The following is a 26,783-nucleotide window of genomic DNA, read 5'->3' on the forward strand; positions in this document are numbered from 1 at the left end:
TAAATTATTTTGTTGTGCCTATTGATATTCGCGTCAGCTCTCCGATAATATACTCCAGCACCAACGTTATTGACGCCTGGTTTCACAGCAATAAAGAGAGAGCATAAAGACAGAGGGAGGGGGAGGAGAGAAAGTGTGAGGGGAAAAAAAGCTGGGGTTGAATGGTCAGCAATTGTCATACCATATATTTTGATGTGTATGACCTTGGTATCCATCTACTCTTCTAAACATACAGGCTATGATCAAATCATTATGAACAACTACAGGCTATAGAGGAGTGTGCAAGAAGTGGCAAATCAGAAGCATTTCTATGCTAAACTATAGGACTGTTTTGCTATCACAGTCCGGTACATGTTCCGGGATTCTTCCGGTGACATTGAGGAGTACACCACATCAGTCACTGGCTTTATCAATAAGTGCGTCGAGGACATCAACCCCCACAGTTACTGTACGTACATACCCCAACCAGAAGCCATGGATTACAGGCAACATTTGCACTGAGCTAAAAGAGTAGGGCTGCCGTTTAAGGTGCGGGACTCCAACCCGGAAGCTTATAAGAAATCCTACTATGCCCTTCAACGAACCATTAAACCGGCAAAGCATCAATATGGGGCTAAGATTGAATCATACTACACCGGCTCCAACGCTCTTATGTGGCAGGGCTTGCAAACTATTACAGACTACAAAAGGGAAGCACAGCCGCGAGCTGCCCAGTAACACGAGCCTACCAGACGAGCTAAAATCACTTCTATGCTCGCTTCAAGGCGAGCAACACAGGCATGCATGAGAGCATCAGTTGTTCCGGACGACTGTGTGATCAAGGTCTCCGTAGCCGACGTGAGTAAGACCTTTAAACAGGTGGGGCCAGACGGATTACCAGGACGTATGCTCCGGGCATGTGCTGACCAACTGGCAGGTGTTTTCACTGACATTTTCAACATGAGTCTGTAATACCAACATGTTGGACTAAACACATCCCTCTTCAACTGAATCCTGGACTTCCTGACAGGCCACCCCCAGGTGGTGAGGGTAGGTAGCAACAAATCAGCCACGCTGATCCTCAACACTGGAGCCCCTCAGGGGTGCGTGCTCAGTCCCCTCTGGTACTCCCTGTTCAGCCACGACTGCATGGCCAGGCACGACTCCAACACCATCATTAAGTTTGCAGACGACAACAGTGGTAGGCCTGATCACCGACAACAATGAGACAGCCAACAGGGAGGAGGTCAGAGACCTGGCCGGGTGGTGCCAGAATAATAACCTATCCCTCAACGTAACCAGGACTAAGGAGACAATTGTGGACTACAGGAAAAGGAGAACTAAGCATGCCCCCATTCTCATCAACGGGGCTGTAGTGGAGCAGGTTGAGGAGCTTCAAGTTCCTTGGTGTCCACATCTCCCACAACCTAGAACGGTCCAAACACACCAAGACAGTCAAAGAGGGTACGACAAAGCATATTCCCCCTCAGGAGACGAAAAAGATTTGGCATGGGTCCTCAGATCCTCAAAAGGTTCTACAGCTGCAACATCGAGAGGATACTGACTGGTTGCATCACTGCCTGGTACGGCAACTCCTCGGCCTCCGACCGCAAAGCACTAGAGGGTAGTGCGTACAGCCCAGTACATCACTGGGGCTAAGCTGCCTGACATCCAGGACCTCTACACCAGGCGGTGTCAGAGGAAGGCACTAAAAATTGTCAAAGACCCCAGCCACCCCAGTCATAGACGGTTCTCTCTACTACCGCATGGCAAGCGGTACCGGAGTGCCAAGTCTAGGACAAAAAGGCTTCAATAGTTTTACCCCCAAGTCATAAGACTCCTGAACACCTCATTTAATGTCTACCAGTACTATTTGCATTGTCGTCCCCCCCCACCCCCTCTTTTACACTGCTGCTACACTGTTCATTATATATGCAGTCACTAACTATACATTCATGTACATACTACCTCAATTAGCCCGACCAACCAGTGCCCCCACACATTGGCTAACCGGGCTATCTGCATTGTGTCCAGCCACCCACTCTGTTACGCTATTGCTACTCCTTTTATCATATATGATAGTCACTTTAACCATATCTACATGTACATACTACCTCAATCAGCCTGACTACCCGGCTACTGTATACAGCCTCGCTACTGTTATGTTTCTATGTAGTTTTTATTTCTTTACTTACCTATTGTTCACCGAATACCTTTATTTATTTTTCTTTTAAATTTCACTGTTGGCTAGAGCCTGTAAGTAAGCATTTCAGTGTAAGGGTCTACACCTGTTGTATTCGGTGCATGTGAGAAATAAACTTTGATTTGATTTGTTGTGCTTTGCACATGTCAGTCTGTGTGTGCGCGTGAAGGGCATCCACATGCTTCCCAAACGAAACGGTTCGGAAGAGTTTGTGCATACATTGTGGTATGGCAACATTTTTATGTTTTTGTTGGTTTTGTAGTTAGGTGAGGTTTTTTTTGGCTGTTCGGGCAGACATTTGTTTCTAAAGGCAAGCTGTAGTTTGGAGCCAAAGTCAACCCTTTTGTCGGTGATGTATTCCTCAAAATATTTGTCGTCATTCAACGAGAGATGACTTGTTTTCATGCCCATTTTGTAATTGAGAAATATTGCACCAAACACAGTTAGATTCAAAATTGTGCGACTAAGATGTCCTCTGCAAAAACGTAAACGTTAATGACAGATTTCTCGAGTTACCTTACATTAAGTCTGCCTATTTTGAGGAAGTGTATACTGGCTACGGTGTCTCAAATTGGACAAACAGTGCGATTGACGCTTTTTATTGTTTTTCAAGTATGCGAGCACACTTGTTCGGTTCGCCAAGTCGCCAGACGAACTGAAGCATGCTGCTGCCTTTAGATCACAGTCACAACCAGAGTGGGGAAAGAGTGAGGAGGTGCAGCAGAAGAGAATGAACAAGGGTTTGGATGGAAGGAGAAAGGAGGATTGCAGGGATAAAGAAGGAGAGGAGGGGATGGGAAGAGGGGATTGAGGAGGGAGAGGACGAGAGAAAGAGCAGGACAGAGTTGACAAAGTGGTCTGGAGCTGCCAGTCTGAGTGGCAGGCTGGCTAGCCGTATCCTCAGACCCCCAGGCAAGAGAAATACTGTTTCACACAGATCTGGCTAGACACACACACTTGCCCCTAAAGATGAACACAGGCAGCATGACGCATACACATAAAGGCAGTATACTGTAGGCCTAGAGACACGATGCGCGTATGTGAACATACACAGACAAACACACACGTTACTAGCTAGGCTGTGATCTGTGATCAGCCAAAGAGCATTAAACCGGTCAGCCACCTCCACTGACAGCCACCTGAGGTTCTTGAAAAGCACATCTGTGTGTGTTTTTGGGTATGCGCATGCTTGCTTATTCGTGTGTGCGCGCATGTTATAAATCAGCCTTGTCCCCTGCAATGCTTTCCAAGGGTACATATGATAAAGCCTTTACACGCTCGAAGCACATGTGCTCCGATAATGAATAGCGATACGCTCTGGCGTTCTTTTGTTTGGTATAAATATTTCACGAATGTGCGCGTCACTTTCGACAAATCAATCTGCCCTGAGGCTTTGACAAAATAAAATAAAAATCTCTCACTCTGTTCTACTGTTTTTCTCTTCTGCACTTCCCTCTCCCCATCTGTCCCTTGAAGAGAAATCTCATGATGATGCAAGCGATGCAGATATCTGTGGGGAGTTTCTTAGCCAAATGCCCAAAAAGCTGACCTGGCACTTTCCTGTACTCGATCCGAGCCAAGCTTCTAAACAACTGTGTCGACTGGACTGTACATTCAGAAAGTGTTCAAACCCCTTAACCTTTTCCACATTTTGTTACACTACAGCCTTGTTTAAAAAATGTATTAAATTACATTTTTCCTCAATCTACACACAATACCGCATAATGAGAAGGCAAAAGCAGTTTTAGACATTTTTGCAAATGTATAAAAAATCCTAAATATAAATATTTCTATACATAAAAGTATTCCGACCCTTTGCTATGAGACTCGAAATTGAGCTCAGGCGCATCCTGTTTTCATTGATCATCCTTGAGATGCTTCCACAACTTGATTGGAGTCCACCTGTGGTAAATTCAATTGATTGGACATGATATGGAAATGCGCACACCTGTCTATATAAAAAGGTCCCATATAAGACAATGCATGTCAGAGCAAACACCAAGCCATGTGGTCAAATTAATTGTCCGTAGAGCTCCGAGACTGGATTGTGTTGAGGCACAGATCTGGGGTAGGGTACCAGAAAATGTCTGCAGCATTAAAAGTCCCCAAGAAAGGCATCCGGAGCGGCACAGTGGTCTAACGCACTGCATCGCAGTGCTAGCTGTGCAACTAGAGATCCTGGTTGGAGTCCAGACTCTGTCGCAGCCGGGCACGACTGAGAGACCCATGGGGCGGCACACAATTGGCTTAGCATCGTCCGGGTTAGGGGAGGTTTTGGCCAGCAGGAATGTTCTTGTCCTATTTCGCACAAGTGACTTCTGTGGCAGGCCGGGCGCAATGCACGCTGACACGGTCGCCATGTGTACTGTGTTTCCTCTGACGCGTTGGTTCGGCTGGATTCCGGGTTAAGCGGGCATTGTGTCAAGAAACTGTCCCGTTTCGATGGGTTGTGTTTCGGAGATTGCACAGCTCTCAACCGTCGCCTCTCCCATGTCCGTATGGGACAGGACTGTAACTACCAACTGCATTCCACGAAATTGGGGAGTAAAAAATAAATAAATAAAAAGTCCAAGACAGTGGCCTCCATCATTCTTAAATGGAAGAAGCTTGGAACCACCAAGACTCCTCCTAGAGCTGGCCACCCGGCCAAACTGAGCAATCTGAGAAGGGACTTGGACAGGGAGGTGTCCAAGAACCCGATGGGTCACTGACAGAGCTCCTCTGTGGAGATGGGAGAACCTTCCAGAAGGACAACCATCTCTGCAGCACTCCACCAATCAGGTCTTTATGGTAGAGTGGCCAGACAGAATCCACTCAGTAAAAGGCACATGACAGCCCGCATAGAGTTTGCCAAAGGGCACCTAAAGGACTCTGACCATGAGAAAAGAGATTCTCGGATCTAATGAAACCATGATTGAACTCTTTGGTCTGAATGCCAAGCGTCACGTCTGGAGGAAACCTGGCACCATCCCTACGGTGAAACATGGTGGCGGCAGCATCATGCTCTGAGGATATTTTTCAGGGGCAGGGACTGGGAGACTTGTCAGGTTCGAGGGAAAGATGAACGGAGCAATGTACAGAGATCCTTGACGAAAACCTCCTCCAGAGGCCACAGGGCCTCTAGAGACCTGAAAATAGCTGTACCGCAACGCTCCCCATCCAACCTGACAGATCGGCAGAGAAGAATTGGATAAGCTCCCCACATATACAGGTGTGCCAAGATTGTAGCGTCATACTGACGTCTGTAATCGCTGCAGAAGGTGCTTCAACAAAGTAATCATTAAAAGGTTCTGAATACGTACCATACCAGTCAAAGGTTTGGACACACCTAGTTATTCACAGGTTTTCCTTTACTTTTATACATTGTAGAATAATAGTGAAGACATCAAAACTATGAAAGAACACATATGGAATCATGTAGTAACCAAAAAGGTGTTACACAAATCAACATATATTTTATATTTGAGATTCTTCAAAGCAGCCACACTTTGCCTTGATGACAGTGTTGTGCAATCTTGGCATTCTCTCAACCAGCTTCATGAGGTCATCCCCTGGAATGTATTTCAAATAAACAGGTGTGCCTTGTTAAAAGCTAAATTTGTGGAATTTCTTTCTGAATGCATTTGAGCTAGTCAGTTGTGTTGGGAAAGGTAGGGGTGGTAAACAGAAGATTACTTATTTGAGCTGTTATAGCCCATATTATGGCAAAAAGAAACGACAGTCCATATGGAACATTTCAGAACTGTGAAAGTTTCTTCAAGTGCAGTTGCAAAAACCATCAAGAGCTATGATGAAACTGGCTCTCATGAGGATCGCCACAGGAAAGGAAGACCCAGAGTTACCTCTGCTGCAGAGGACAAGTTCATTAGAGTTACCAGCCTCAGAAATTGCAGCCCGAATAAATGCTTCAGAGTTCAAGTAACAGACACATCAACTGTTCAGAGGGGACTGCAGCAATTCGACCATGAAGGCCTGATTTCACGCAAAGAAACCACTTCTAAAAGGACACCAATAGGAAAAAGAGAGTTGGGCCAAGAAACACGAGCAATGGACATTAGACCTGTGGAAATCTGTACTTTGATCTCCGAATTGGATATTTTTTGTACCAACCTCCATGTCTTTGTGAGATGCAGAGTAGGTGAACGGATGATCTCTGCATGTGTGGTTCCCACCGTGAAGCATGGAGGAGGTGGTGTGATGGTGCTTTGCTGGTGACACTGATTTAATTAGAATTCAAGGCACACTAAACCAGCATGGCTACCACAGCATTCTGCAGGGATACGCTATCCCATCTGGTTTAAACTTAGTGGGACTATCATTTGTTTTTAAATAGGACAATGACCCAAAATGCACCTCCAGGCTGTGTAAGGGCTATTTGAGCAAGGAGAGTGATTTTTGAGCAAGGAGAGTGATTTTTATTTAACTAGGCAAGTCAGTTAAGAACAAATTCTTATTTACAATGACAGCCTACCAAAAGGCCTCCTGTGGGAACGGGGTCCTGGGATAAAATTAAATAAATGAATACCATATAAATATAGGACAAAACACACATCACAACAAGAGAGACAACACAACATAGAGACCTAAGAAAACTTAGCAAGGCAGCAACACACAAAAAATACAAATAAAACATCTCACTGACATTGAGTGGCAGTGTTTTTTCAACTAATGCCATTTTGCCTGAGGCTGATGTGGTGCAGGTGTCTGTACACGTGCATACACACACACACACACACACACACACACACACACACACTCTCTCTCATTGAAATAAACGCATACATGAACACACACATTCATGTAATAGTGCCAGACATGCACACAAACATATACAGTTGGCATCGCCGTTGTGATTTTTGTTGTCCTTTGATCTAATAATTTTTTGTTTCTTTATTTTAATTTTTTTTTTTTTGCATTGTTGTTTGCTGTTTTCTTCAGTCTTTCTTGGTCTATTGGGCTTTTGCCATCACTGGTATTACATCACTGCTCAAGGCAGACAAGCAAGCCCATATATTTGCTGTTGACTGAGGGGCTTTTGACACTGAGCCAAACCGAGCCAAGGCACACTAGCTGTACCGAGCTGGCCTGGTTACGCATCCACCGTAAATACCGGAACAGTGTTCCGAGACAGCGCAGTTTGGTTCAGGTCGATAGCGTGAAAAGTGTACTAATGACATTGAACAAAACCTTTCCAATGGGTCATGTTCGGCACTAACAGTGATAGATATGAGCCTCTATTTGGGTTCCAGCAGAATGAGTGGGTTGTTATTTCAAATCGCTGGCCATACAGTCGCTGATCCAAAACCTACAGCACTTTGATATGAGATCCAACTGTTTTTTGACTAGGTCTGGACATGTTGGACAAAGAGGCAGGAAGAGAGAAAGAGAGAATGCACGTATAGAGGGTGCTATTCTGAAGTGATCTGAACATCACAGATTCAGGTGAATTCCTATTTAAATAGGCTTTTTGTCCTAGTCGATGTACCAATTGTGTGAATCATTAGGGCCAACGATGCATGGATAAAACAGGTCAACCCAACTATGGGTTGGGCAAAAAAATTACGCTAATCCTACATTCGGAACATTAATGCTGTGACATCACTCCATAAGAGAGAAGGCATTGCATTGTACACGACATCACTCCCACATATCAGGCACTGCAATAAAAATCTAAACAAACGTCTCGGGAGCAAAAACATGGTATCCAATCACTATTTTCCATTGAAATGGATTCCCCCACAAGTCTCCTCATGAAGGACACAAGTCTTGCGAGTCACCATAGCGTCTGTAGTTGATCAAGCCAAATATGAAGAGGCCTAAAGTGTAAAAAGTATATCCTTTTTCACAGAGCCTTCAGAAAGCATTCATACCCCTGAATACTTTCTGAAGGCACAGTACACGAGTCAGAGTCACTAGGGCTTATCCTGCTCTTCCTCTACTTAAGTAGAGCGCCTGAAAACCTATTTAGTGGGAATTGGCTCCATTTGGGCTGATAAAATGCTCGCTGGAAGAGAGAGTGTTCAGCTGAAGTCGGACGTTTACATACACTTAGGTTGGAGTCATTAAAACACGTTTTTCAACCACTCCACAAATTTATTGTTAACAAACTATAGTTTTGGCAAATCGGTTAGGACATCTACTTTGTACATGACACAAGTCACTTTTCCAACAATTGTTTACAGACAGATTATTTCACTTATAATTCACTGCATCACATTTCCAGTGGGTCAGAAGTTTACAAACACTAAATTGACTGTGCCTTTAAACAGCTTGGAAAATTCCAGAAAATGATGTCATGGCTTTAGAAGCTTCTGATAGGCCAATTGACATCATTTGACTCAATTGGATGAGTACCTGTGGATGTATTTCAAGGCCTACCTTCAAACTCAGTGCCTCTTCGCTTGACATGGGAAAATCTAAAGAAATCAGCCAAGACCTCATAAAGTACATTGGAGACCTCCACACGTCTGGTTCATCATTGGGAGCAATTTCCAAAACGCCTGAAGGTACAACATTCATCTGTACAAACAATAGTACGCAAGAATAAACACCATGGGACCACGCAGCCGACATACCACCCAGGAAGGAGACGCGTTCTGTCTCCTAGAGATGAACGTACTTTGGTGCGAAAAGTGCAAATCAATCCCAGAACAACAGCAGAGGACCTTGTGAAGATGCTGGTGGAAACAGGTGCAAAAGTATCTATATTCACAGTAAAAACAAGTCCTATATCGACATGACTTGAAAGGCCGTTCAGCAAGGAAATGCCAATGCTACAAAACTGCCATAAAAAAAGCCCGACCACGGTTTGCAACTGCACACGAGTAAAAAATATTGTACTTTTTGAAGCAATGTCCTCGTCTGATGAAACAAAAATAGAACTGTTTGGCCATAATGACCATCGTTATGTTTGGAGGAAAAAGGGGGAGGCTTGCAAGCCGAAGAACACCATCCCAACTGTGAAGCAAGGAGGTGGTAGCATCATGTTGTAGGGGTGGCTTTGCTGCAGGAGGGACTGGTGCACTTCACAAAACTGATGGCTTGATGAGGATGGAAAATTATATGGATATATTGAAGCAACTGATGTCTCAAGACATCAGTCAGGAAGTTAAAGTTGTGGCAAAATGGCTTAAGGACAACAAAGTCAAGGTATTGGAGTGGCTATCACAAAGCCCTGACCTCAATCCCATAGAACATTTGTGGACAGAACTGAAAAAGCGTGTGTGAGCAAGGAGGCCTACAAACCTGACTCAGTTACACAAGCTCTGTCAGGAGGAATGGGCCAAAATTCACACAACTTATTGTGGGAAGCTTGTGGAAGGCTACCCGAAACATTTGACCCAAGTTAAACAATTTAAAGGCAATGCTACCAAATACTAATTGAGTGTATGTAAACTTCTGACCCACTGGGAATGTGATGAAAGAAATAAAATCCCTCTACTATTATTCTGACACTTAAAATAAAGTGGTGGTCCTAACTGACCAAAGACAGGGAATTTTTACTAGGATTAAATGTCAGGAATTGTGAAACTGAGTTTAAATGTATTTGGCTAACGTGTATGTAAACTTCCGACAAACTGTATGTATGTGGGCATGTGTGTCTGGGCAGTGAAAGTTCAAGTGTCATATGAAAGCATGGACACACACACACACACAGTACAGAGCCCAAGGTGAGATGGTCTATGTCTTAACGATTCTCCCTGCAGGCTGCCTACAAATTAACACATCTTAACACATAACTGAAATATCACTGCAAGACATCTTAGACTATAGTGAAGATTCAGTAAATAATAAAAAAACAAACAAGAACTAATTTAAATAGAAGCGGTCCCATCAAGAATAGCCTTGCCATCTGTCAGTGCACACCTGGGCAGAGCAGTATGCCCAGGCAGAAAGCACACTGTGGGTGGATGCATGTTCAAAAATGGCTAGACCGTGACTCAATCCTGTCGGTGGGTCTCGGTTTGTCAATAAACAATGCCTGTCGGTTTGCCTGCCTAAACGCCGGTCTCGGTCGGTCTGTCTACTATGACTGCTCTCCACAATAGTATCTCCGTCAGCATTTGCCGGTATCCTGTACCCAGTCTGCTGTGCTTGCCTGTGGCGGCACTCATTGACTCACTGTGTTGACTGGTTCAGTGTGTTGACACTATTTTGCCAACGCTGCAGTAAATAATCCTTACTGTAACGGAGGTGAAGAGGGGGAGACAGAGGACATCACAGGCAATCCTGCCAGGATGAACATCAGCATTGTAACCGTCACACTCCCCTCCCTGGCAATTTCCCTAAAAAGCATGCGTCGCATATAATGAAATTCAACATGACCGGTGCTGGCACTGACGTGTGTGTGTGTGTGTCCAGTACACTGCCAATTATATGTGTGGATCAGGCTCCCCTGGAGGCCTATATTAGCGTGTGCAGATCGAGAGGGAGAGAATGGGAGAGGCAACGGCAAGAGAGGAGAGCGCCCAGGTTTCCAGCCAGCAGAGCTCCTGAGGGAGTTAATTTGCCTGCACAACAGAACGACAGTCTCAGCGCGTCAATGCTGCCAGCTTAACGCAGTCACTTCAACACCGCCAGGCACTGCTGCCCGTGCCACAGCCTCGGGGAGCTGCTGAACAGACCGGGCATTCAGTCAGTGCTCCACTCCTCCGTACTGCATGGCATCCCCCAGAGAGCGCTCAGACGGCTCAGGACCAAGTTGGGGGGGCCTTACACAACGCAAAAAAAACGGGGGGAAAAAAATGAATTTCCAAAAAGGTAATCGGATCCTTTAGGAGCCAGCATAGTACACAACAAATCAGCCCTAATCAACCTAACTTGGTTTGGATTTCCAACAGGGGACAGAAAAATAAGAATCCCAGACCCCCTGCTATTTGGGCTGTTCAAAAATAGAAACTGGGTAGAATTGTTATATTCTATGACCTGAGAGAATACATCAAAAAGTCTCTGTGTGCCAGATGACGCAGGTTACAACCATTTGGTGTAACGCACACTGCCGTTTTATGATACGGAGCTCATAGTTGCGGTGGTCATATGGGCAACCTTAATTATTAATGTGTCGGGCATCGGAAACGCAACCCGGGTTGGTTGTAGTGTCACTTTCAATAAGGCAGCCTTAAAGCTATTGGGTTACCCAACACAGGGATATGATATTCATACGGTCTGCCTTTTTACATATTCATGGATTTAACTGTTGAAGGGACTGGGTCTTGTTGCCGAGTTGAAGATTGAGGATTGTGTCCTCTTGGTGCCAATGTCAAGCCATGTCACTCAAAGGCCCGGACAGAGCCACACCTACCCAGGTCTCATACTGAACAAACCCTAGCAGCTAGTCATACTTTATTTGAAAACAAATAAACTGCAGCTGCTCCAATTGATCTACAAGCTTAAAGTCGTGTCTGTCAGGCACAAGTTGGGTAAGGACGAACAATCTGAAAAGTCAGAGAAATCTAAATCCCACAATGTCGGAAGTCGGACTCCACAGGTCAGCCTTAGAGTAGTGACAGCGACCTTAACCAATGAACAGTCCACAAAGCCTGAATTGTCTGTGGAGTATTCTAGAATACCAGTGTGCTGGAGTTTCTTTTTCAAATGCTGATTATAGAGAGTCACGAATCACGTAAAAGTGTGGTGAACTACACTCTTTTCAACTTACTGCGTCTCTGGGCGGTCAGTGGCGTGATGCAGCTCTTTGCCAAAGTTTCAATGTCCTACGGGCAGGTGTCAGAGCTCTGAAAAGAAGAGAGAATATCAGTATTATAATAATATTGTTCTTTGTGTAAAACAGAGAAGTCAGCCAAGCTACACTGAACAAAATTATAAAAACGCAAGATGTAAAGTTTATTTTCGGTCTGTAATAAAAACCCTTTTGTGGGGAAAAACTCATTCTGATTGGCTGGGCCTGGCTCCCCAGTGTGTGGCTGCACCCCTGCACAGTCATACGAAATCCATAGATTAGGGTCTAATTTATTTATTTTGACTGACTGATTTCCTTATATGAACTGTAACTCAGTAAAAATCATTGAAATTGTTGCAGATTGCGTTGATATTTTTGTTCAGTATAGATAACAATACTAAACCTAAATGGGAAGTGTCCGAATTTCCCAGACACCCATGCCAAGTGGAGAAGTATCCACTTACCCAGATGCTCCGACCCTCAGTCCAGCGGTGTGACATCACAAAATGTGTCTGCCAAACATCAAACTGTGTGGTAGTCCACATTTGTAAGGCTCAAGGAAACTGGCAGAGGGGTCAGACGGCCCCCCCCCCAACTAATTGCATTAGGTGATCCAATTATAGGAGCATTAAGTAGAAGTCTCACCCGAGACAGGTGAGAGGCAACAAAAAAAGGGGGGGGAAAAAGTGGCAAGATGACTCCTTTTGACAAGGGTTACCTTAGCTTCGGAGTAAATTTGATCCCTGGCATCTGAGCAAATCACAATCAATTAGGGACTTGACCTGAACACGATCTGTGTAATAAGGCAGTGCCCAGTGCAGGTGGCAAGACTGGCATAGGTAATGGGCTTTGGCATGCCAGCCGGAATGTCAGTCTGCACGATGATACAAGTCAGGACCATTACAGTAACAACTACAAGTAAGCAAATCAGATATCACATGGTCATTTATCCTTGAGTGACAACATTGACCCGATACTGGTTGGTCATGTCAAAGGAAACCCGACGGCCATTCGACACTTAGAAAATGAAGATGGCTGGACAAAGCATTCCAAACAATATTTGAGCAGATAGATTCAACTCAAAGTATGCAATATACGTGGATGAAACATTGGTACGAAGGGAAAGAGGAAAATGACTTCATTAGTGTTCATTAAATTTGAATGAATGCAAAAACTGCTTGTTAGCAATGATGGGGAGTAACAATTATTTATTTTTTTTACAGAGCGATTTCCACTTAGCTTGAATTAAAAAATAAATACAATTAAAAGCACTGTGCCGCCCTTAAGTGAGCTGTTCAGCCAACCAAAAGAGGCTAGTGTGGGGTGAGTGGTGCAGTCCATACGGCTGCAGCACGTGGCATATGGTCAAGTTGGGTCTGAAGCAGCCACTCTCCATGCATCACGTCTTATCACGGCCCATATGTGCGGAAGAGATGGAGAAGGGCATCAGTATTCCAGGCCCTCACCAAAGTGCTCTTCCTCTCCTTGAGCCCCCATAATCACAGCCAAGACAGGGGGGGGGATTTCTCCTACAACGAGGGGGTCGCCTTCGCGCCTTATCGCACCGGCCTATCTACTAGTTCAGGCTAGGGTCCTTTTTTCTCAATTTCCACCTGACTGACATGCCCAAAGTAAACTGCCTGTTACTAAGGCTCTGAAGCCAGGATATGTATATAATTGGTACCATTAGATAGAAAACACTTTGAAGTTTGAAGAAATATTAAAATAATGTATGAGACTATAACACAATAGATATAGTAGGAGAAAATCCAAAAGAAAAACTAACCAGAATGTTTTTTTGTTTTTGTGAGAGCCCATACTCCTTACAATTGAAAGTTTTGGGGCATATCCAAATCCAGCTCCCAGATTGCAATTCCTATGGCTTCCACTAGATGTCAACAGTCTTTGTTCAAGGTTTCAGGCTGGTTTCTTCCAAAGCCTATTGTAAAAACAGACAGTGCAGTTATATTAACAATAATTTAAGCTTTTAACCAATATAAGACACTTGTATGTTCCTAAATGCTTAATATCCATAACTTTTATGATTATTTATTTGAATTACGTGCCCTCCAGTTCCACCGGAAGTCGCTAGCCTAGCCTTGAGATTATTCACCACCAAACTCTTGTCCTCCGTGTAATGCTGGCACACCAAAAGCTACTCCAGATGTTGACAACTCGATTTGATACCACAGGGATCGTCATCAGGCCACTGGGGTCCTAAAAATCATGACGAGCTTAAAAAGTTTGTCATGGGGACGTTGTTGCATAATTAAAAAGGTTGCAACATTGGTTTCATGGTAATCGCAACAATCCGACACGGCATGGTATGACAGGTATCATGTCATTAACCGTAAATGTTATTCAAGCGGAATTATTTTATTTTTTTAAACACTGCATGGTTATGGATCTGTTATGACATAGGATGGGTTGTTTTTATTTCTGGCATAGTAAGCGCAACCCTGTGCTACGTATCTCCATTCATAATAAGAGGGAAATGGGGAGCAAAAGCTACAGATGTTGGCAAACACATAGGACGGCATCATCCTGGCTTTAAAACACAGCCTAGAAAATAGAGCAGCACATCCTGTCAAACACTGAGACCAGGCTGCCAGTGAAATGACAGTTAAATTGAGCAAGTCCCCAGACGCATCCACATCACGCAAGCGAAAACAGATGCAAGACAGCGTCTGAAGCTAAATTAGGGATCTTAGCCCACTGTTGATTGTGACATAAATATCCACTCAAGCACTCACACAAACCCACTGCGCGCACACGCGCACTACAACGCCAGAATTTAACTCCCTACGGGATAGGATAATTAGGGCCGGGATGACACCGGCGTCGCGATACTTGTTAGTATCATGGCAAGGAAACAAAACAAAGCAGATTTAGGAAAAACAGCCCTAATGTTGGAAACAAATATTATGTTGTCATCCTGAGTCACATTTAGTTTCCAAGCTATAGCAAACAATATTTTACAACAGGTTGTTTTTTTTTATGGACCAAAGAGTTAGGTCTGCTTTGTGTTTTCATTTTTGCCCATGGAAAACAAAAATAAATTGTGATACTGGAATCGTCACAACCCTAATGATAATGCGTATCTGCAGTACCACAAAGATGTATAGGAAGGCCTATACAACCGTACCCACTTTTACAGCCACAAACCGTCTCCACCCCTCAATTACAGCCTTCGTCTTCTCAGCATGTATCCAAGCCATTGTCAAGGGGGCAAAAAAAGTGCCTGATGAAGATTAGGGGCATGTTACAAGGAAAGGGGTGTGGATTAAAGAACAGAGAAACTCTAGTGAGGTGTTTTTGGACACCAGAGTTCAACTATGGTAACAACACTTAGTGACAGTGAAGAATCTCCCACAGACTGCAAGCACTTTTGTAGCCTGGGTGACAATCCTGTTTCTGATCGCCAAGTTGGTATGGTTTTGCAAATGCAACAATGTAGCGTTGTGAAATCCAGAAACAGACCGGGCTATCTATCTTCTAGCTATCTTGTGACCAAGTTTAAAATGACCCCTTGATGCAGTTGGAGGGAGAGACTGCTGCCAACATCCCTACTGATTTGACTTTCTGTAACAAAGGATAGCCTACCATTGATGCTCTAAAGACCATCAAGGAAACAAAATATTACGCTTACAGCAAAATGATCTCCGTGCATTTAACTAGGCATAAGCAAGAAGGCAGAAAACCTTCCAGAAAGGAGCGGAACCGAAACTGATCAGAACAGTTTCGACACAGACGTAATTATCCCCATTCCATTGAGTCTGCCAAAAATGTAGGCTGGATGGATTCCCATCGTTGGATTTCCCTACGACTCAGACAAACTCTTAAAATGCTCTCTCGCTTGCTTGCAATGATACGGTTACTGCATAGGACGCCAAAGAAAAAAATTAACACTATTTGCTCATCCTCCGGGGCTCGAAAGAACCCCATTAAATATACATTAGACGATACAAAAAAAGGTTGATTATCTCCCTCCGTGTGGCTTCATCTCCCTGGGCCATGGGCCAGGAGGCACTGTATGCAATAAGCAGACTGTTGCCTCGTCAAGCAAGAAACACAGTTAAAACATCACAGGTCTAATGAGGGTAGAGCAGCAGCGTCAGCAGTACTCAACGAGACTGCAGCAACCTCTTGCTAGAGCCAAGAAGCCCTCACTCCTCCACTGTTCATATGGGCAGTATAAAGAAAAAGAAAGAAAGAAAAAAAGAGGCTGTTATAGCCCTGCAAAGCAGCAATATGCTCTAAGTGCTAGAGACACGCAACACGAGTATTTAGTTGCTTCGATTGCTGCAGAGAGCTGGACAATAACGAACGTCCCTGGCCCATTTCAAACCCAGTTGAGCAGCGCTTTGCACACCAAAGCCAAATGTTCGTATTTCACAAGACTGAAAATGCGTTGGGCCAGTAACCGTAAGGTTGCTAGATCGAATCCCTGAGCTGACAAGGTAAAGCATCTGTCATTCTGCCCCTGAACAAGGCAGTTAACCCACTGTTCCTTCCAAGGCAGTCATTGTAAATAAGAATTTGCTTAACTGACTTGCCTAGTTGAATTAAGGTTAAAATAAATACTACTGCAAATAAACCAAAAGGGGCATATAAAGGACGCAAACTGTCAATCTCACCCAATGAAATCGCTTGGCTCCCCACATCAAAGAGCTCCTATTGGCTTGAATGACAGTGTGTGATAGTCTCCCCAGGACACCAGTCTCCCATCGCTACCATTATTATCTCGCAAACAGACTCAACATCATTCATTATGAATGACGAGCCAGGGGCAACGCAGGTCAGGGCTCTTGCTCATTCAACGAGTGCTGGGAAACGGTCAGAAAGGCCAAGGAGGAAAAGGGCAAAGGAGGGTGAGAGAATGGGTGTCGCTAGGGCTGCATAATATGGTAACTGAAAACGTTTTAACCTCTGGCAGTTCACTGCTTACCTTTGTACCATTGGCCATTTGAACTGCTTAAATTTCAATAAAAACTGGGGGGGGGGGGGGGGATGGGGGAATCCTAAAACTTTTGACCGGTAGAGCATGTGCCCACCCACCCACCCACCCACCCACCCACAACAACAAGACCAAAACTGTATGCTCTCTGACAACAGGTTGATTCAGTTATCCCACATCCTCTCAGGCCTCAGGGTTGTTCTCGCTCTTCCTGCCCTGGATCCCAGGTGTAAACAAAGCTACGGTCTAAAACCTGGGACCAATCTATTTGTTCCGACAGGGCTAACGTAGCGATTGAGGGGGAACTGTCAGTGCAGGGTTTGAACCAGACACCTTGTGGTTACGGGGAACGTGCACAACCACCTGTGCCATAAAAAGGTCAGGTCTCTTGGCAGATGCAGCAGTACACTCTCATAAAAAAGGGAGGGTCAGGCTACAGTGAGATAACCATGGGATGGTGAGGAGGATTTTGAACTTGGAAGATGGAGGAAAAACAATTGCAAATTCTAACAGTGATTATAAGATTATGATAAAAACGCAGTTGTCACCGTTTATATAACGATGACGATAAAGATAAGCGTGAGAGTCAAATCAAAAAGACACTGACACCGATTACACAAAATCTAAGTGATGATAACATTGAAAGGATAAGATGATGCTGTCGTGTAATCATTTAATCATTCACTTTGAATCATGATACTGAGGACAACCATGACTCTGATGCAACAGGCTGTGTAAGCTGATGACATTTGGCCCGCGCTAACAACGCTCAGAAGCTTAAACTCGGTTATGAAAATCCACACGCAATTGTCATTCTTCTACCATAATGCTGTTGAGCCATCTCGTTCTGTACACACACACACACACACACACAAAGGGAGGAGAGCACCACAAATCACCATACATCAAAAATAAAAAGCCCTCTTCCTGGAGAGTTGTGTTTCATGTCATCTTCTTGGCGGTGAATCACAAGGCTAACAAGCCCGGGCAGGTGCATCAGTCTCTGGTGCAGAGAGAGAGAGAGGGAGGGAGGGAGGAAGTCGTGATTTAAGATTCACTCGAACCAGATTAACACTGACGGAAAAAAAAAACATCTTCTACCATGACCTGTGACAGACAGCAGGTGAGATATACCCTCAAATTACAAACGAGAGAGAGATGAAATATATAGGGAGTGAGAGCGAGGGAGAGACGCAGAGAGCAGTATAATTTTTATTACAGAGAGATTAGGCTCTGTGTGGTCTCGCAACACAAACACGTTTCTTTAGATTCCAGTCAAACACTAGTAACAAAATGACATAGAACAAAATATAAAATGATCATAAAGGAGAATGACTATGACAGGGTGGTTTAGAAAAGGGAGGGGGGGGATATGGGACAGCTGGAGGGGAGGGGAGTCGGAAGGCAGCAGGCCACTGCGGAGGAAAACAGTGCTTGTGTAATGCATTCAAAATTGTCCCACCTTCCAACTGGGATGGGAGGCTGCTACTGCAGTGGAAGTGGCCGGGAGAGAGAGAGCTGGAGAGAGGAATAGGGAAAGAGATTAAGCGAGCGAGACTGTGAGAGCACAAGGGAAAGATGACCCTCACAGATGTAACATCCAACTCCCTTTGCGCACACACAAAAAAACACCCAGCCAAGGTGGTCCCTTATGCCTCATCAGGATAATGCAGTGTGTGTGTGTGTGTGTGTGTTGTGTTGGGGGGAGGGAGGGAGGGAGCGACTCTAGAGCAGGGAGCACCAGCTCCCTCGCTGAGAGATTGTCCAGCCAGGGAGGATTCATTCCCCAGCAGGGTCAGTACCAAGCAGCATGGCATCCACTCACTCGCTGACGTACTATACTCCGTATCACTGCATGTGCGTGCACATTTTCTGTCCGAATAATTGGACTTAAGGGTCAATATATTTGTATAGGGTCTATAACATTTAAAAAGCTTACAAAAAGGTTTTGGTGTGGAACCAAAGAAAGTGCACATTGTGTGTGTGTGTGTGTGTGTGTGTGTGGTGTGTCATTATGTTATGCATAATGTGTGTGTGTGTGGCACAAATGCAATTGCGTCCATTTTAGTTTGTGCGACTGTCTTTCTTGGACACACTGTTATTGCCCCACACACTCGGCTGTGGCAGAAGTTGCATTATAATAGACTTCATTTAGCTTCTGTTCAAGCCCTCCAAACCAGTTCCACTTGTTTAACTCGGCCAAACACATCCAGCTGTCCATCAAATAGTCGAGAGCTGTCCAACGGCTCGGCCCCGTTTAAAAAGCCCCGTCTGCTCCAGGAACACCATCTCTTTTTCACACGTCAACATGACCGGATTGATCGCTATAAAAACACGGAGTAAAAATGTTGATCTACTGCCCCTGTCTCCTCAAATTGCCCGTATGGTCCCATTGTATGTCTGGGGTAAAAAATTAAATAATGTGACCGCTGTAAAATACTCAGGTGGCTGTGGAGTGGACACTGACCTCTCACTGTTAACTGATCATAGAGTGGAAGGTGAGGTCGTTGCAAAATCGATTAGAAGAACGTTTTTAATAAATACCCTGGGTAGAGTGCAGATTTTTGCTCCTGCCCAGCACAAAACACCCGACTCACCTAATCAAGTGCTCGACCGTTTGCTGATCATTTGTGCTACGATTGGTGCTGGGTTGGAACAAAAACAGAAATGCCTGATTTAGATAAGAATTCAGACCCTTTACTATGAGACTAAAAATTGAGCTCAGGTGCATCCTGTTTCCATTGGTCATCCTTGAGATGTTTCTACAACTTGACTGGAGTCCACCTGTGGTTAATTCAATTGACTGGACATGATTTGGTAAGGCACACCTGTCTACATAAGGTCTTACAGTTGACAGAGCGTGTCAGAGCAAAAACCAAGCTATGGGGTGAAAAGGAATTGTCCGTAGAGCTCCGAGACAGGAATGTGTGGAGCCACAGATCTGAGGAAAGGTACCAAAAAAATGCCTGCTGCATTGAAGGTCCCCAAAAAACACAGTGGCCCCCGTCATTCTTAAATGGAAGAAGCTTAGAACCACCAAGACTCTTCCTAGAGCTGGCTGCCCAGACAAACTGAGCAATAGGGGGAGAAAGGCCTTGATGATCAGGGAGGTGACAAAGACCTGAAATTCCAATCTGACAAAGCTCGAGAATATCTGCAGAGAAAAAAAATGTGAGAAACTCCCCAAATACAGGTGTGCTAAGCTTGTAGCGTCATACCGAAGAAGACTCGAGCTTGTAATCGCTGCCAAAAGGTGCTTCAACAAAGTACTGTGTAAAAGGTCTGAATACTTATGTAAAATGTGATACTTCCAGCATTTCTATAAACCTGTTTTTGCATTATCATTATAGGGTATTGTTTGTACGTTTGATTGAGGAGGGGGGACGATTTAATCAATTTCATAATAAGGCTGTAACGTAACAAAATGTGTCAAAAGTCAAGGGATATAACACTCTCCGAATGCACTGGATGATAGACATTTTCACAATCTAAAAGTCGTATTCCTATTAACTTCCAGTGTTGTGAGAGCGAGTTTATCACGGTGCTACGCCATACCGGACAGATTTCGGCCTGCTTGAACGCCAATTACTCAGATACACATGAAATGACCCAGGAAATCGATAGAACATCACTCAGAGGTGTATAAAAACAATACAACATTCAAAAAGGGTGAACCTTTCCTTTCAGAACAGAACCAGGCAAAGAGAAGGGAAACTCCAATGTGGTGCAGGGTATGCAGAGGAGCCTAGTGCTTTTAAAACTCGCTACTTTTATTTTTATGTACCACGTGGCCCCACCCAGGCATTGCTTGTAAACCAAAACCCATAAACAACGCCCAATGTCCTTAAAAACAGACCTCCATCAAACAGGCAATGTTGTACAGCACGGCTTTCCCATAGCACAACTCCAATTAGACGAAAGGAGGCGGATGGGGGACGAGAAGGGTCGGAGGAGAGAAAAAAGGCACAAGACAGAAAAAAGAGCATGCATGAGTGACCAAGAGAGGAGATAGTGAGAAGATGGTACTGGAATACCCGAGGACAGATGTATCTGCGTGCGTGTATATGTGTATTCGCAATTAGACAAAGGGATAAGTCTCAAAGCGAGTGTAATGCGGTGGCCGGCCAATCCTGAGGTGTCACCCCCTTCCCCCCTCTTTCTTCTCCATTGGATGTGCCTCCATCTTAAATCTTCCCCTGGCTGTCTACCTCATCCCTGCGCATCGAAGGAGGAAGGCAGCCGAGAGGACACACTTAGCCATTCATCCACATCCATTAATGAATTCAGTCGGAGGACAAAGAATCCCCTTTTCATTGGGTCTCTACAGCTATCAGAACCTATTACATTTCAGTGTAGGTCTTCTTCACTAGTTGATATCGATGCGGGGTTGACGTCAGAATACAAGGGACCATTGTGCTGTACAATAAGGAGGCAGAAATGTGTTAATGGTCCAGCCCCACTCCAAGCCATTCAGGAGACAAATTGTAATTTTATTTGAGCATGGGGGGTCTTAACGTGAATTGAGTGGATTCCATTTTTGTGAACTAATTCCAACGGTCAGTGATCAAGTGATTAATGTGGGTTGTGTGTCCATTTCCGTTACTCTTTTATGAACTATCCACACCTAACAAGTCAAGTGATTGTATGAGAAAGTGAATGTGTTATAACACAAACAAAGACAGTGAACATTTATGAAACCACCCTGTTGCAACAACAAAACCAAGTGAGGCAATATATTGGGCAATAAAGAATATTTAAGATGGGAAAACAGAAGTTTGAGACACATGTTTATTCAACAAACCTTTTTCCCCAAGTTAATTGTTCAACTTAATAAGCAATAAATCCTTTTGGGATAACAAAACAAAATGTTAATGTAGTGGGCAAAGACCTAAATCTGACATGTTTCTTTGCAATATGTGGTTATCTACATTGAATCGAATGGCAGAGAGGTATGGCTAGGACTACAGCCCAGAATATATATAGTCCCCATGTAAAAGATATAGTTCAAACAGCGTAAATACTCAAACCCTGCCTTTAATAAACTAATATGTGATAGTGTGTACATCACATACATACAGAGTGAGTGAGTGAGTGAGTGAGTTTACCAGCAACCAAATCTTGTGGGGAGATTAGAGTGATTAGATATGGCTTAAGCAGATTTGTTATCGCGTGACTGATCAACTCATTATTGGTCGAGAGAGAGAAAAAAATAAAAATCAGGACTCCTTCTCATACATATTGATAGAGCGAGAGCTAGATATTGAGCGAGAGAGCAAGAGCGACACACCGATATCAATTAATATCAATTAGCAAACGTGCAGAGACCTGAAGGAGGCAGCCAACATGACACAATTAGATGGTTTGACGGCGGCAGACAAAGAATTGCTACGGAGCCAACAATCAAAGGCCGCATCAGTTTGTGTGACAGCGTCATCATCGTCATCACACACACACACACACACAAACCATGAGTCTTCGCTCATTGGGTAGCTAACTCGCCTCCAAGTCACTTCCTCTCTGCCACAAAGTCACGGAACGTTAGCGGAACTGAATCGTGTGCTTTCATGGCCTGTGTTTGACTTGGCCATCCACTAACAACATGAAAGTGACAGGAAAGGACCTGGCTTTAAAACAAAAGTGATTACTACTTTATCAAAGATACAGTTGAAGTCCGAAGTTTGCATACACTTTAGGTTGGAGTCATTAAAACACATTTTTCAACCACTCCACATATTCCTTGTTAGCAAACTATAGGTTTTGTATGACCACAACAAGATTCAACAACAGACAAACTGTACAAGTTCCACAGACATGTGACTAACAGAAATGGGATAATGTGTCCCTGAACAAAGGGGAGGGGCATCAAAATCTAAAGTAACAGTATCTGCAGTGCATCTCCTCCTCAGGGACTGCAACAGATTTGTCTGTTATTGCGGTGAGAGGTTACCCCACTCTTCCACCAAGGCACCTGCAAGTTCCCGGACATTTCTGGGGTGAGTGGTCCTAGCCCTCATCCTCCGATCCAAGCGGTCTCAGACGTGCTCATTGGGATTGAGAGCCGGGCTCGTCGATGGCCATGGCAGAACACTGACATTCCTGTCTTGAAAGGAAATCAGCCATACTGCTCATCTCTGCATGGTGGCTTTGTCATCATGTCAGGTTGAGCCTGCAAGAAGGGTACCACATGAGGGAGGAGGATGTCTTCCCTGTAACACACAGTGTTGTGATTGCCTGCGATGACAACAAGCTCAGTCCGATGATGCTGTGACACACCACCCCAGACCATGACGGACCCTCCACCTCCAAATCCATCCCACTCCAGAGTACAGGCCTCGGTGTAATGCTGTTCCTTCGACGATAAACGAGAATCCGACCATCCCCCCTCCCCTCCCCCCTGACAAAACTTGTCAGTGGAGAGCACTTTTTGCCAGTCTTGTCTGGTCCAGCGACGGTGGGTTTGTGCCCATAAGCGACGTTGTTGTAAGGCAGGTCCTCACCAGACAACAGGCCTACAAGGCCTCAGTCCAGCCTCTCTCAGCCTATTGCAGACAGACAGTCTGAGCACTGGTGGAGGGATTGTGCGTTCCTGGTGTAACTCAGGCAGTTGTTGCCATCCTGTACCTGTCCTGCAGGTGTGATGTTCAGATGTACCAATCCTGTGCAGGTGTTGTTAAACGTTCCTCGCAGTAGCAGACCACATCAGCTGTCCGTCCTGTCTCCCTGTCTTAGGAGTCTCACAATACGGACATTGCAATTTATTGCTCTGGCCACATCTGCAGTCCTCATGCCTCCTTGCAGCATGCCTAAGGCACTTTCACTCAGATAAGCAGGGACCCTGGGCATCTTTCTTTTGGTGTTTTTCAGAGTCAGTAGAAATGCCTCTTTAGTGTCCTAAGTTCTCATAACTGTGACCTTCATTGCCTACCATCTGCACTGTTAGTGTCTTAACGACCGTTCCACAGGTGCATGTTCATTAATTGAACAAGCATGGGAAACAGTGTTAAACCTTTACAATGAAGATCTGTAAAGTTATTTGGATTTTTACAAATTATCTTTGAAAGACAGGGTCCTGAAAAGGGGATGTTTCTTTTTTTTTGCTTAGTTTATATCCACAGTAAAACGAGTCCTATATTGACATAACCTGAAACGCCTAACCTGAAATGCCGCTCAGCAAGGAAGAAGCCAATGATCCAAAACCGCCATAAAAAAGCAAGACCACGGTTTGCAACTGCACATGGACTGGACTGATGAAACAAAAATAGAACCGTTTGGCCATAATGACCATCATATGTTTGGAGGAAAAAGGGGGAGGCTTGCAAGCCGAAGAACACCACCCCAACCGTGAAGAAAGGAGGTGCCAGCATCATGTTGTGGGGGTGCTTTGCTGCATGAGGGACTGGTGCACTTCACATCATGAGGAAGGGAAATTAGGAAGGGAAATTACGTGGATATATTGAAGCAACAGCTCAAGACATCAGTCAGGAAGTTAAAGCTTGGTCGCAAATGGGTCTTCCAAATGGACAATGACCCCAAGCATAATCCCAAAATTGTGGCAAAATGGCTTAAGGACAACAAAGTCAAGGTATTGGAGTGTCCATCGCAAAGCCCTGACCTCAGTCCTATAGAAAATGTGTGGGCAGAACTGAAAAAGTGTGTGCGAGCAAAGAGGCCTACAAACCTGACTCAGTTACACCAGCTATGTCAGGAGAAATGGGCCAAAATTCACACAACTTATTATGGGAAGCTTGTGGAAGGCTACCTGAAACGTTTGACCCAAGTTAAACCATTTAAAAGGCAATGCTACCAAATACTAGTTGAGCGTATGTAAACTTCTGACCCACTGGGAATGTGATGAAAAAAAGAAACTATTAAATAAATAATTATCTCTACTATTATGCTGACATTTCACATTCTTAAAATAAAGTGGTGATCCTAACTGACCTAAAACAGGGAATTTTTACTAGGATTAAATGTCAGGAATTGTGAAAAACTGAGTTTCAATGTATTTGGCTAAGGTGTATGTAAACTTCAGACTTCAACTTTAGATTTTCACATGTTTGACTTACAAATAGAGGTTTCTGCATTTGTCTACTGATTGGACAAAACTTAGAGCTACTTTACCGTGATGACTACATCTGATAAGAGTGACTACTTTAAGCAACAAAGAATCAGAGTTCATATGCTTTATTTAAAATTGCCTCGATTTAAGCAACAACTCTTGACTACTGTAATTGTGTTAAGTCATCATTCTGAACTTTCAAAAGCTGTGGCACAGTGAAGTTGGGAGCTGACAAAGTGGGAGCAGGATGACTAGGCCCACCTGGAGAGCCAGTTTGAGAGGGACATTGGGGTTGTTGAAAAAAAGTCAACTTAATTGCGGCACGCCACCTCCAGTTAGCGAGAAGCCCCTAAAAGCTTGATCAGACTCATCAACTTTAATGATTCTGGGAGTTGTGATTCAAAGCGAAACCCCTTTCCATCAAAATGTCAGACCAGGTGAAGTGACCCACAACAGAAGTCCAGTCTGAATGCCACTGCCAAGCATTGGGGCGCAGATAGTCAGCCGTGATTTGGGGAGTTGGGTGCATCTGGGTATTCGACTCTAAGCAGCCAAATATCTGTGAGGGGACACAACACCCCCCCCCCCGCAAAAAAACATGGGATATTTATTTTTGCTTGAACATAAAAGCATCCAGAGGCTTTTCTGACTGGTAGTAAGTTTGTTGGACCTCAGCAGTGACGGGGTAGAAGAGTGGTGGGAATCACAAGCATTGTACCCTTCTTGCATATGGACCCTTTCCACTAGTGTTGCTAAACATATTCAGTTTCAGATCTGCCAAGACACATGGGATTAGTTTGATGTCTGTGCTTGAGAGTTTCTTCCCCCCCCCCCCTTCTCAAAGTGACTTGAATTGATCTGACAATAGTCAGAGAGAGGCTCTCTGGAGAGGTCAGTGTTCTCAGTCGTGGAACTCAACCCCAAGAGGAATAATTTGGACCATGTGCATACACAAAAACGCACAGATAAACCACCCCAAATATACCTACACACACGAAACTGTCACACAAGTTTGCCACAGGCCAGATTACGACCTATCATCTCCTACATCTCAGTACTGAACCATGGGTGAAATGTGTCAGTCCATCACTGACTGAAATAGAGAATTAAAACAAAAACACAGCCCAGCAGTGACCTGGCAATCCACAACATCCCTGCAGTGGAGAGGAAACAAAAGCGGAATTAATTAGGGTTTGCACTGGGAGCAAAAACAACAGTGGAATTTGCCTCTCTTCAATTTGCATCGTTCCACTTTTTAATGTATATGGTTTTTCATTGCTATTACGTTTATGGGGGGGAAACAAAATCACTTCTCAATAAAATCTTTATAAATGCACCGAATTGAAAGCCAAAAGCCACAGCTAGCTAATTAGATATTAACTCTGTGGTGACACGGAAAGCAAAGCAGGGAGACTAAAGCAAAATAAAAACATTTAGTAATGGAGTTGTACAGCTGTTCTACAAACAGTATGCTGCTTTAGATAGGATAATATGCTAGTGTGTTCAAAATGGAAGTATTACTGTAATGCATAATGCTGTATTGTAATGTTCTGTTTGTCTGTAGCATTAATCCCATGTAAAAAGGTATGATGATGCATTTAATGCAGCACAACAATGGGACACATACAGCACCTTCAGAAAGTAGTCACACCCCTGGACTTTCTCCACATTTTGTTGTGTTAAAGCTGGAATTTAAAATGTATTCAATGGAGATTGTGTCACTGGCCTACACACACTGTCAAAGTGGAATAATGTCTCTAGAAAAGTTAACAAATTTAATTAAAATTGTCTTGAGTCATGAAACAGCTTTGTTATGTCAAGCCTAAATAATTTCAGAAGTAAAAATGTGCTTATCAAGTCACATAAGTGTTTAACATGATTTTTGGATCACTACCTCATCTCTGTA

The 26,783-nt window shown here is 44.1% G+C and overlaps 1 protein-coding gene across 7 annotated transcripts in view; it reads right to left on the reverse strand.

Moving 5' to 3' along the window:
• The window catches only part of LOC110520004 (double-stranded RNA-specific editase 1), a 195,657-nt gene that overhangs the window by 137,130 nt on the left and 31,744 nt on the right, over positions 1–26,783 (reverse strand). For all 7 annotated transcript variants that reach the window (XM_036974213.2, XM_090229577.1, XM_090229578.1 and 4 more), the window contains exon 2: positions 11,841–11,916. The gene's annotated coding sequence lies outside the window, so the exon portion shown is untranslated. The remainder of the gene's footprint in view (positions 1–11,840; positions 11,917–26,783) is intronic.

The sequence above is a fragment of the Oncorhynchus mykiss genome, chromosome 3 (assembly GCF_057628025.1).
Source record: "Oncorhynchus mykiss isolate SJ-2025 chromosome 3, ASM5762802v1, whole genome shotgun sequence".
Classification (NCBI taxonomy): Eukaryota; Metazoa; Chordata; class Actinopteri; order Salmoniformes; family Salmonidae; genus Oncorhynchus; species Oncorhynchus mykiss.